Here is a 12,164-nt window from a genome sequence, read left to right as displayed (position 1 = left end):
CACTCGACCGTGAATCACATGTTGCGCATCTATCCGGTTAGTTATCTATAGTTTGATCGTCATGAATTGTAAATGTGACGAAATAGTAAATCTTCTACTGCATGGTAGTGTCTGTAATTGATGTGATGGTTAAGTTTCAGGAATAGTTTCAGGCTTCCTGGGCAATTTGAGAAGTTATTTAAACTTTTAAACCTTAAAGGATATATCTGGCACTTACATATTGTAAAATACTTCAAAATCTAATGTGGCATCGCGGGCCGCACAAAATGCTCTGGCGGGCCGCGTGTTTGAGACCTCTGCACTATACCATCTCACCACATGATTTTCCGTATTCATTAGATTATCCTTTTCTATGGTCTAGACGTCGTGCTGCACGGCCGTGTGATCGCCGACCCAAGACCGTTTAGTGTTGCGATTTCGAGACGATGGATGCAGTTTATGCGTCATTAGATCGCGGAAAGCGCGAAGAAAACCTTTAACAAATAAACCGGTCGCAAAAATGATCTATATAGTTTATGGCAATATATATGATATGTATACAGAAATATTGCCGGCTCTGGCTACGCTGGTGCGTCGGAATGATATTTCAGTCATCAATATCTCGAATTTCTTGGTCAGTCTAAAATGCTTCGGTTTGCCTTGTAAGATCAGAATAATTTGCCTCGACAATTTATTCTTAATAATATTAAAAAAAATCCACACCGACCGCTCAAAACCCTCTTACATGATACATTTAAGGGTTGGCACCTATGCCCCGGTGTCACTGCGCGCCATTACTTTGAAGTCAATTAGCCTACTTCCTCATATATTCAATCAATCAATCAATCTATTAACATTTTCATCATTTTAAATCACAAGACTGCGATACAAAGAAAAGATAGGAGGGTGTCGAAACAACTTGGAGTATGGCTTTTAAGATCAGACACCCACCTTAGCCTAGGCGAAGTAAAAAAGAGGCAAGCACAGTTGCACACTGAATGAAAAGTAATGCAGATAATATAAGACGCAAGCGACAAAATGAGGTGGCATGTCGCGGAGGACGAGGTCGATGGTAGGTCGCGGCACGGTAGTCCTGAAGGCTCGCTAGTATTCATTTAGAAGAAATTTCTTGTATTTTGACTTGAAAGCGGACATGGTGGACGACTGACGGATAGCCGGCGAGATGCTGTTCCACAATTGGGGTACGGCTTACTTGATAGAACATTGCGTTTTCTTGTATTCCGTCAATTTACTGTTTGACGTGTCACACTCGTATTTATATTGCGCTATCTCTTCAAATACCGCGGTCATAAATTCTCTGTCCCGAAAAATAAATGTTTTTAACCACCCCAACAGAACGCTATCCCTTTTATCCCATATGCATGCGAACCGAAACCTAATTTGCTTGGTACTGATAAACGAATTCTTGTAAAATGGATGCAGCCAATTCTATCTGATTATTATTACAACGTTCGAGATCACATCACTACACTCTAAGTTTAGAAGTGTTGCTCAACCCGGAAAATTGAACACGATTTGTGATCCAAAATTGAACACTTAGGGTGGAGGCCAAAAATACAGATCAAATAAAAGATCTGGGGATTTTGCACGTTGCTGGATTTTCTGCGGACCAGAAAGGTAGATTAGTAAGATTCTACCAGGACCGACTGAGTATAGACCGCTGCTTCTTGATCCTGGTCGCCACCAGGATTAAAGTATAGATTAAGGTACACAAGCATATAAATTCGGCGAGGTTTGTAATAGTTATGACATTGTAGATTGAAATTGCTTATCTGAGGCTCATTATAAAGATAGTGAATATTACATGTTAGCGATATTAGCGATATTTTGTTACCGGTACTCAATTGTTCTTCTCCTTATTGACAGATGATCATGTTATTACAGAATGTTTAATGATAATTGCATACAAACTATGTAATAAACGAGTTCAGCCGTTCTCTTGCATTGGAAACAATCAACCAAGCCGTGAAATGCCACATCACCAAACATGGCAAAAAACAGAACAGCAATTGAAGGTTGCTTCAAAACAAGAGAAAGTCTCAAAACTGAAAATGACAGAAGGCCTTCAGAACATTCAATGGTATCTGACCCGGTGACGGTGCTATTTATTGCAAGGTAAGTTTGTAGACTCTAATTATATCCACAATATGGCGCATATCAGTAAATTAATGGTTAAAGCTGTCATACCAGCACAGGTTCAGCCATTTGAACATCATTTTGAAAGTGATTCCACCATATTGTCTGTAGTTACTGCAGAAAATCAATCATGTAAGTTATTTTGCGAGAGAGTAATGAGAACTTGTTCGATACATTGACCACATCGAGAAATGTTCCCCATGATGAAGATCGGTTCGTGTCAGAGGCAAATCTTCTCGTTATTTTCATCACTACTTTTTGCTAACATATCAATTGTACAAGTGTAGATGTATATTATATCGATTTCTTACCCGGTGGTGTATTGAAGGGAACTCATTCACAATATCAAACGTTCTTGTCATACATTCAGCGATTTTTAATGAGATTTTTTGCTCGTCGTCAAATGATCGGTTTCAGTATTTTTCACCATTACTAGCGAATATGCATGTGCAATTGTGAATTGTACATGTGTAAACATATGTAGGCCTATAGCCTCAAATCCTTCTGAAACATTCACATTTTTTTTTCAGAAACATGCTACATGGAATGGCAGTCAACATGCGTGACAAAGACGAGTGATCTGCCACCTGGTATGTAGCTTCTACTCATTTGGATATCAAGTCGAGTTGATATTTTAAAATATACAATCTTGCAGTTTCGGAGGGTTTGGCAAACTTTTGCTCCACTGCCCCAACCATTGTTATGTAAAAATTTCCCACTTTGTACTTGGTTTTCTAATGAAGTGTATCTGCGAACGATAGAGTTGGAAATGGTGTTTGACTGCTCGAAAGATTGCTGATTACCAGTGCAATGCACATAGTTACAATCCTGTAACAATTGATATAAGATGGTGTACAATGGAGCCTGACCGATTATATCGTTTTGCCGATAATATAGACTCAATATCACTCTTTGAAAGAATTATTAGTATCGGCCATTGGAAATGAATATATATGGGCAGTTTTCGTGAGGTCACAGCATGGTAATAGGAAGTCCATAAATTATAATCTTTTACCACTAGACTGAGAATATTGATATATTTCACATATATTTCACTCTACAGGTGTCCTGATACAGCCTTTCTAGTTTATTTCCTGTCCAAGTATAGCATTGGCTGTAAAGCCCTGAAGTTTTTCAAATGCGCATTTCAAGGTATTCCACCCCATCTGCATATAGGCTATAGTGGTTATCGGTGAAGGAGTTAGATATTGGTTTTATCGGTATCGGCTCAAAACTCCAATATCAGTCGGGCTCTAGTATACAAATACAATACAATGAAAACTACCAATTCTGCACTTTGTGATCAGCTGGTTGCAGAATACAAGTTTATAATGACTGGAGACTGACCGATTATTGGTTCACCGCTCATATCGAATGGATACCACACTTGAAAACAGATATTGATATCAGGCAGTAGAGGAAATAATATCAGCCAACAAGGCAAAGAGAATTTCCAAATGATTTCTCTGTGATTGGCTTCCTAATACAAGTTTTAGTTTAATCATAGGTTACTATAGTAACTGAGTATACCTCATCGCAGAGTCAATATGAACTTCAGAAAAACAATGAGCTGAGAATTAAACTGATGGTGTCCAAGATTGATAACCTCAAAGGAAGAAAAGACATGAGAGACGAAGAATGATATTTAAGAAAGCAAGAATTCGAAATGCGTATTGAAGAACATGCGATAAAAATGGAAAAATATAGATTAGAACTTGGACAATTGAGGAATTAGTGACATATGTAATGCAATATTTCTTTGTTCAATTATGTCAAGTTATCTAAATAGCCGAATACGCATTTTGTGAAAAGCAACATTTCTTTATAATATTTCATTGTGCCTGCCTGCCAAATGTTCCTCGCCTTATAGGCAACTTGGATTTTCTGTGCGCAGAGACACTGTCAGCGCTTATAGGCAACTTGGATTTTCTGTGCGCAGACACACTGTCAGCGCTGCGCATTTGCGCACGTGAGTAGCTTAGAGGGAACATTGCTTATATAGGTTTTGTCGACGGTGCACATTTTTTGAAATGCAACATTTCTTTATAATATTTCATTGTGCCTGCCTGCCAAATGTTCCTCGCCTTATAGGTATTGTCGACGGTGCAAATATTTCGGTACATTTTTTCAATTCATATTTGTCAATTTGAATACAAATAATGGGACACCTGCTCTTTGTTTATTATCTACAGTGCAATTGTAGTTGAATCTTTCATTCCACGAATTCATGCACATTTCATTCTCTTTATTATTTTTACACCAGCACGGTTTACTGTGTTCGTTAAAATTTTAAAATAAACATAATTAGTAGAAATATGTGTTGATCTTATTTTCAAGATAGGCTATTGCGTCATTGTATCCAACTTCAGATGTTATATCCGTAGCTTCCTTGGGAGTAACTGCAATATCAGGTACTGGCTAATTGGTTTTTGTAGCAAAATTGTGCAAACATATTATTGCAATGATTGCCAGCATGGTGTTTTCGATTTGCATTCGCATAGGATTTAGCAACATCTGGAAACGCTGTTTGAGAACGCCAAAGCATTGCTCGATCAGCACGCGTGTCTTTGAGTGCATATAACTGTATTTTTTTTATTGTGCAGCCTGTGGATTTGGTAATGGAGTCATCAGGTACATTTTTAGAGCATAGAGCCTCTGTCTCCCAGCAAAATCCCATTGTATTTTTTTCTGGCCAAGCTTGTATTTTAAACGGAATTTGAAAAAGTTCTTGAGTCATGAGTACTCCCTGGCCATTTCTCAACAGCATTAGTCACTACCGGTATTCTCTTGGCATTGCAGTCCATTTGACAGTTCGAAGAAAAATATCCTTTCCTGCAACGATAAGCTTTTCTGGTACAGAGTCACCGGGGGACTTTATTGGGATATGGGTACCATCAATGCAACCGATAACATTTAGAACTCCACCTATGTCAAAGAAATCACTCTTTGTTTGTAACAAATCATCCAATCGTGGGATAAATTTTCTCTATTCTCTGATAATGCCCGAGAAATGCAGTGGATGATTTGGCGTGCAGTTGTCCGGCTGCCACCAATGAAGTCAGCATCTGTTTGTTGAAAATGACCGTAGCAAAAAATCGGAGAGCACAGAGTAATTGCATCACGGGGTGCAAAGCTTGGCACCGTACATCCAACCATGGGCTGTCTTTAATCATGTCCAATAGAATTACCGTAGCTCCCTTGTAAAATCTGTAGCGGTCAACGAATTCATTTTCTAGGTATTTTACAAATGAGTCCGATATGTTTGCCAAGTAATGCCTGGCCATGACAATAGACACTTACGTGACCTTTGACACGGACCAATCAGATTGCAGTGTGATGTAAACAAACCGCGACATAGGGCAAACTTACTATTTGTGAGCTCTTAGTCTTATGTCAAAAAGGTGAACGGATGAAGTCATAGTTCAATTACATTGTATCAGGCATATCTAATTTTGATGAATGGTAATAATATAGATCTAGTATGTATTTACAGTAATTCTAATCACGGTTTTCTTTTCAAATTAGCCTACTACACCCAGCAATGAAGGCAATTACGCAGCAGTATTTAACAACTTTTCGGGTGAAGCAAGAAGTGGAATTTCTTGCTACCAGTATTAGTATACTGCAGGATAGCGGTACTGAATTGCATATGTTAGTGGTGGCTTGAGTCAGAATAGGTTGTGGTATTAATTATGCGCGCTCAAAGTGATAAGTGTTCTATTTAAGGAATCCTATAAGCTTCCTACACGCTACACCACTACATCATATATAGGCTACCGTATGTAGTAGTAAATTCCTGATTTTTTCTAGCTTATTTATTGAATCTATCAATACAAATGCCGCATAAACACTGTTCCTATGGCCGTTGTAACAGTGACAGTCACTACCCAGATCGTAATCCTGATGTGCAGTTCACACCTTTTCCAAAGCCAAAAACACTCATGGAAGAATGTAAAATATGGATAAAGGCCTGCGGACGTCCTCTTCTCATAGTCAGCTAAATCCTGATTCGATTAGAAGATTCTCGTATGTATGCTCCAAGGTACATTGTCCAAAAACCAAACCATTGCTTGAATTATTAGTCTAGTTCTCCTTTCCTCAGCATTTTCACAATCAGATTGGTCCTACGGAGCAGTATCCCTATCCAATACCACATGATGGTAAGGAAATACGTTCAAGGAAGAGGCGTAAAGCAGGCAACAGGTGATTGATTATGTCCCCATTCCCAACCTACCATTTTCTTATTGAAGGTATCCAAAATCTTTGCAAGATTACACTATATCTGTTTCCTAAAATGATGTAAAATTATCACTTTTTACCTTCCATTTTCAGCAGTACAAGTCTTCCGAGCAAGAATCAAGATATGCCTGACGAGCCTAATGAAGTGCAAGAGATAGCATCGGAGATGGTTGAGATACCTCATTCACAGTATCAGCCTAGTCAGTCAGTTAAATCATTCAACAAGCAATCAGTGTATTAATTTAACATGGAAAACAATGTTGCAGTAGTTAAAGATTGCGTATGTACGGCTGGCAATATTCATTGTAGAAGTGGCATAGGCGAGATAGCATGTCTTGGAATTGTAGGAATATCTGGGTATATTCTGATTACTTCCAAGCTAATTTTAGTATAGACAACAAGGTCGCACCAAGGGGCACCAGTTACCAAAATTTGAACTTGGATTTGGTAATAATATATACTACCAGGTTGAAGACAGTAGCCAGTCGTGGGGGACATAGTAAGCCAGCCAATTTTTATTTTGGCGACAGCTTCCTCAATTGACATTTCCCGAGCAGAATATGGACACTTGATTTCCATAATTCCAAATCCGTCGCCGTCACAAACTGTTCCATCAGGAGTGGCACCCAAAAATGGGAATTCTGGGTTGACTACCAAGCCGCAGTTATGAGTGTGGACAGTTTTCAATCTGCTGTACTGTTGCCGAGCTTTTCGTTCATTGGCCTGGCCATACTTGACTGATGCAGCAATAACTTTCCGTGGCTTAAATATGGAATCGAGAAATGATTTAGAAGGCACACTTTTCCGTTTCAAAATAAGTCCAAACTGAGATGCGGTCAGACGGAGCTTTCTTTCATGGTGCCACAACCGGCTTATTGTTTTCATCCTAGTATTCCGCTCTAGTGCTGTTGCTTGGTGATGTGTAATGGCTTGAAATTGCTTGAGACCGTTATATTCAGTAGGGAGGCGGATAGTTGATGCTATTGGTAGTGGTGAAACATTGCAGGAGTTGGAGGAGTATGCCTTGACAGGTGCCCGCACAGCGGAATTGCTCTGTAAAATAAAAATATGTTTCTACAGGCTCATTGGACGTCTTATGTGAAGCTGCTCAGATCCAGTGTATGAAAGAGGAAATTGATGGAAAGAACACAAGAATAAAATTCCTAGAAGGGTTAGACGCAGCGAACAGGAAACTCCGCCAGGAAAATAACAATTTGACAAACGAACTAATGCTAGCAAAGTTCAGTTTTCAAAGTATCATGATGTCAAAAGATTCGGAGAAACTTATGAAATTCTATATTGGACTACATCCAAATTCTTTTTCGGCATTACATAAACTTCTGACATGTGATGGTAATGTGAATTATCCGGATAATCGCTTCGAGTTATCCCTGCATGGTAGTGCAGATCATCTGCTATTAACATTGGCAAGACTGAGGAGAAATTTCCAATTGTTGGACTTATCCCACAGAATTCGAATTTCTATCAATACTGTAAGCATAATATTCAACAATTGGGTGAATCACATGTATAGCTGCTTAATCAAAATTTCAATCTGGCCACATAGAGATGTGATTCTAAAAAATGCACCATCTGAATTCATTCGTGAATTTCCACAAACTATAGTGATTATTGACTGTACCGAGCTGAAGACTCAACCCCCAAGCTCTTTGCGACTACAATCACAGTTTTATTCGGACTATAAATCACATACGATTTTAAAAGGATTGGTGGGTTGTGACCCAGGCAGTGCAGTGATTTTTGTGGGAGAACTATTCACCGGAAGCATATCAGATAAAAATATTACCGAGCAATGTGGATTATACAGGAAATTGCAGAAATGATGGACTTGGGCTATATCGCAGCAGGAGATGCTATTATGGCAGACAAGGGATTCACCATTGAGTCAGATATCAAAAATTGAATCTAAATTTGAATATTCCTCCACGGCCTTCTGCACACCGTCAAATGTCAGGGCCGGACTGCTCCACAACAAGAAGGATTGCACGACACCGTATCCATATTGAACGACTGATCGGAAGAATCAAAGAGTATAGAATTTTGACCGGTGTCATACCATGCAGTATTATCTATCAACTCAACAAAATCTGGACTATCTGTGCTTTGCACACTCTATTTCAAGATAAGTTGATTAAAAACAAAATTTAATGAAAATTATTATCCTGCAATTGTTCAAGTTCCAATGTATAGATCGTAAACGTATATCTTGATCACCTGATAACATGCTACTGATCCTAACTGTGCGATGCCGTGGTCAGTGGGTACCAACGGTGTATCTTTGTTCACAATATATTCCAGTGGTGTGCCTTGAAGCTCATTCAGATGTCCGATTTGTTGAATGAACAGTTTTCCAGGTGCAGATGTCCTAAGATTAGTTATGTTCGGAAGCGTATTAGAAAGGTGAAGGCTCCAGATATAGTAAAATTTACCTTAAGGCAGACGGAGTAGATGGGTTGCGATATCGATCAATAGATGGCTTGGCAATCACGATTGAGCTCACTGGTGCCGGCTGAATTTTTTCTCCACGTGGAACATTCCATGATTGCGGTATGCTTGTGCATGACAAATCCCTTGGGATGTCTTTCAGTCCTTGAAGCTTCAGGTACTGAATTGTCTTTATTAATGCATATGCATGAGAGCATATATCAGAACCAAGTCTGAAAGAAATCAACAATATCTATTGCAAGATTCTCTGAAGAAACGACAGTTTTGATATTTACCCTGTCTTACAAGTGCAAGATGAATCAATAATGGATTTTCCAAAAACTTTGATTTCCATCGAATGTGGCACCTCACTTTTCCGCATACTGCGATAACATCGCCCGCTCACCAGAATATTGCTTCCACAATAAGAGTGGATTGTCTCCTCAATCTGTATGCCCAAATCGTGTACATAGCACTCCATGAAATACTTCGTAGCTTTTACCGCGGCGTTAGGAGAAAATGTTATACCACTCAAATCAAAAAAATCTGGTAGCATCTCCATAGCTTCTAATCAAATCAATGTAAATCATAAATTTCTGAAGACAATATATGCTTGTATATGTTGCTTAAGACCTTAGCCCACGAAACAGTCGAAATATGCGGTATCGCAATCCTACAGTATACGAATAACAAGAAACAGCTAAGTGCTGGGCTTTATCCGTAATGTTATCAAAATGCATTCATTTTAGGACACATCATACTGCTGCGTAGTTGCCACCATTGCTGGATATTTTGGTTTAGAATTACTGTAAATACATACTAGATCTATATTATTACCATTCATCAAAATCAGATATGCCTGATACAATGTAATTGCACTATGACTTCATCCGTTCACCTTTTTGACATAAGACTAAGAGCTAGAGATGTGAAAAAAATAGCAGACCGTTAAAAAGTAAAAGTTAAGCTTCTCAAGTAGCAGTAGCAGTTACCTGCTAACCCAAATCACAGTTAACAGAATAGCAGATAAGCACCTTGACATTCAATATAGCCTACATTTATCCTTGACTACCGGATGGAATAGTGGTAGTTCTCTGGTGTGTTTCATTATTCGAGAAACGAGTGCCACTACACTACAGTACAGTCTCAACCAGACCACCATATCACACTGGTGACAATAGCAGTACTCATCTTCAACCACCACCCAATCAGACTGAATGACATCTTCGGTTGCAAAATTAAATCCATTTCTGTCGTGTGCATGCCTCCTCTTTACATCGCCTAGGCCCAGGTGGTTGTCTGATTTCAAAGACTATCCTAGACGTTTCGGGATCTTCCTGTCATTCATTGTATTGCAGTCTTGTGATGTTTTGAAGTGATGAAATTGTATGAATAAACTTGAACGGCATAAGGTGGGCGGTTCTGTAAATATAGGCCTACTCCATGAATGAATTTTCTTCAAGCTTTACAGTAAGATGAGGCTAGACGACTCTGTGCGATTATGACTTCAATCATAATTAATTGTTAGATTAAAGTTGAGGTTCGATATCGGCGAGTTTAGAAGTAAACGAATACATTTGCACTTTTCGACTAAATTTGCGGTCAATTGTGACGTAGGGTTTACCTCCAATCTAACTGCTAAAAAGTAACAGTTAAAAATCACAGTTAAGTTTTCGAAAGTAGCAGTTCGTAACTGCTACTGCAAAATATCGGTTAAGCCCATCTCTACTAAGAGCTCACAAATAGTAAGTTTGCCCTATGTCGCGGTTTGTTTACATCACACTGCAATCTGATTGGTCCGTGTCAAAGGTCACGTAAGTGTTTATTGTATTCTAGTCGTCCGAACTGCCATCTACGATGTCCAAAATATCCATACTACATACAGTAATAACAACAGTACCAGAGTTTGCAATGCCGTTTTTAGAACTTATAACTGTGAATAAACTACAGAGTAATATGCATTAAAGCTGCAAAGTGGCTTCAAATCAATTTCATAAGTCTACCTAGGAAACGATGGCATTCATAGCACATGACCAAAATCGACGACATTTTCAATTAGCATTGCCAAAGCATAATATTTACTACGAAGTCGATGGGTCGACATGGCAACCTTCCACGGATCACTACATTTTGCGTCATTTTGACGCAATAGCGTCCTACATCCTGGATTTGTAGATCTACTAACTTCGCACGAACATCCAATGTTTTGGCGTGCGGATCATCTACTTCTAAATCGGGAGATCTTGGAACTCGCAGATTAGGCGAAAATCCAGGATGTTTTTACTCAGCTTTTTGGCCTCCACCCTTAGAAGTGTTGCGAAGTGTTTAAATTTAAAGTCTTTACCAAAAAAAGTGTTCAGTCTCAAAATCCTATCTTAGACCTCTAGAAGTTTTGCAAAACCATGCTGTTAGAGCCATCTGTGGATTTGGTCGACGTGAACGATTGTCACCAGGCTATAAAAAACTTGGCATTCTAAAACTGAAAGATCTATATCACTACGAGTTAGCCAAAATGATGCATAAAATATACTACTCTAATAGGAAATCTTTCAAGAACTATTTCCATACATTTTCTTCGGTTCACTCATATGGCACTAGATCTAGCTCTCAAGGTAAAATAACATTACCTCAAGTTTCTAAGAAATTGTCACAAAACAGTCTCAACTTCAAGGGTGCCAAGGTCTGGAATAACCATCCAGAAGAATATAGATCGATGCAGTTCAACCAGTTCAAGATCAAATACCGCAATTTTCTTGTTGAAAAATACTGAAATAGGTATAATTTGTAATGACTGTGATGTTATACTGTTCCACTTGCTACACCTCCCTCTGTTGTCGTTGTTGTTGTTGTTGAAAAATACTGTCATGGTCCATGATTTGCATTGACTGTGATGTAATACTGTTCCACTTGGTTCGTCTTCATTGTTCTTGCTTTGTTGCATATTTTTGCTGTGCACACTGTGTATTGTATACCAGTACTATGCTTGGATGCTTACTGCTGATCTTCCATGACTTTTATCTGTTGTTTATTTTTATGTCCATTGGTTAACTGTCATAAGTTCGTTAGTATTGATCTTGCCATATCTACTCATATATAACTCCGCTGGGTGGCGACTGATTCTAAGACCTACCGGTCCCCCGTCGTCTCCCAATCTATACCAATTTACATGTGTTTGTTGGTGAGATGAATAAAGCATACTGACTGACTGACTGGCTGGTTGACCTGTCAGCGGAACGCAGGGCTCAAAATGAAATCAGATTTTATTGAATCATTGACACTTATAATACCCAAACTGGGTGAATAAATACGTGCAAAAATTCAAATTTTCAATAGCTGCTGTGACA

At 38.8% G+C, this 12,164-nt stretch overlaps 1 long non-coding RNA gene across 1 annotated transcript; it reads left to right on the top strand.

Moving 5' to 3' along the window:
• Positions 1 to 1,825: 1,825 nt before the first annotated feature.
• On the top strand, positions 1,826 to 2,726 carry LOC145441935 (uncharacterized). Its single transcript, XR_013915919.1, has 2 exons — positions 1,826 to 2,115; positions 2,667 to 2,726. It is a non-coding gene; the product is annotated as an uncharacterized LOC145441935 (long non-coding RNA).
• Positions 2,727 to 12,164: the final 9,438 nt, after the last annotated feature.

Source organism: Botryllus schlosseri, chromosome 1 (assembly GCF_051294905.1).
Source record: "Botryllus schlosseri isolate E-star chromosome 1, Bs_hap1, whole genome shotgun sequence".
NCBI lineage: Eukaryota > Metazoa > Chordata > Ascidiacea > Stolidobranchia > Styelidae > Botryllus > Botryllus schlosseri.
Note: the sequence above shows the minus strand (reverse complement) of the source record. Positions and strands in the feature narration are given on the sequence as shown.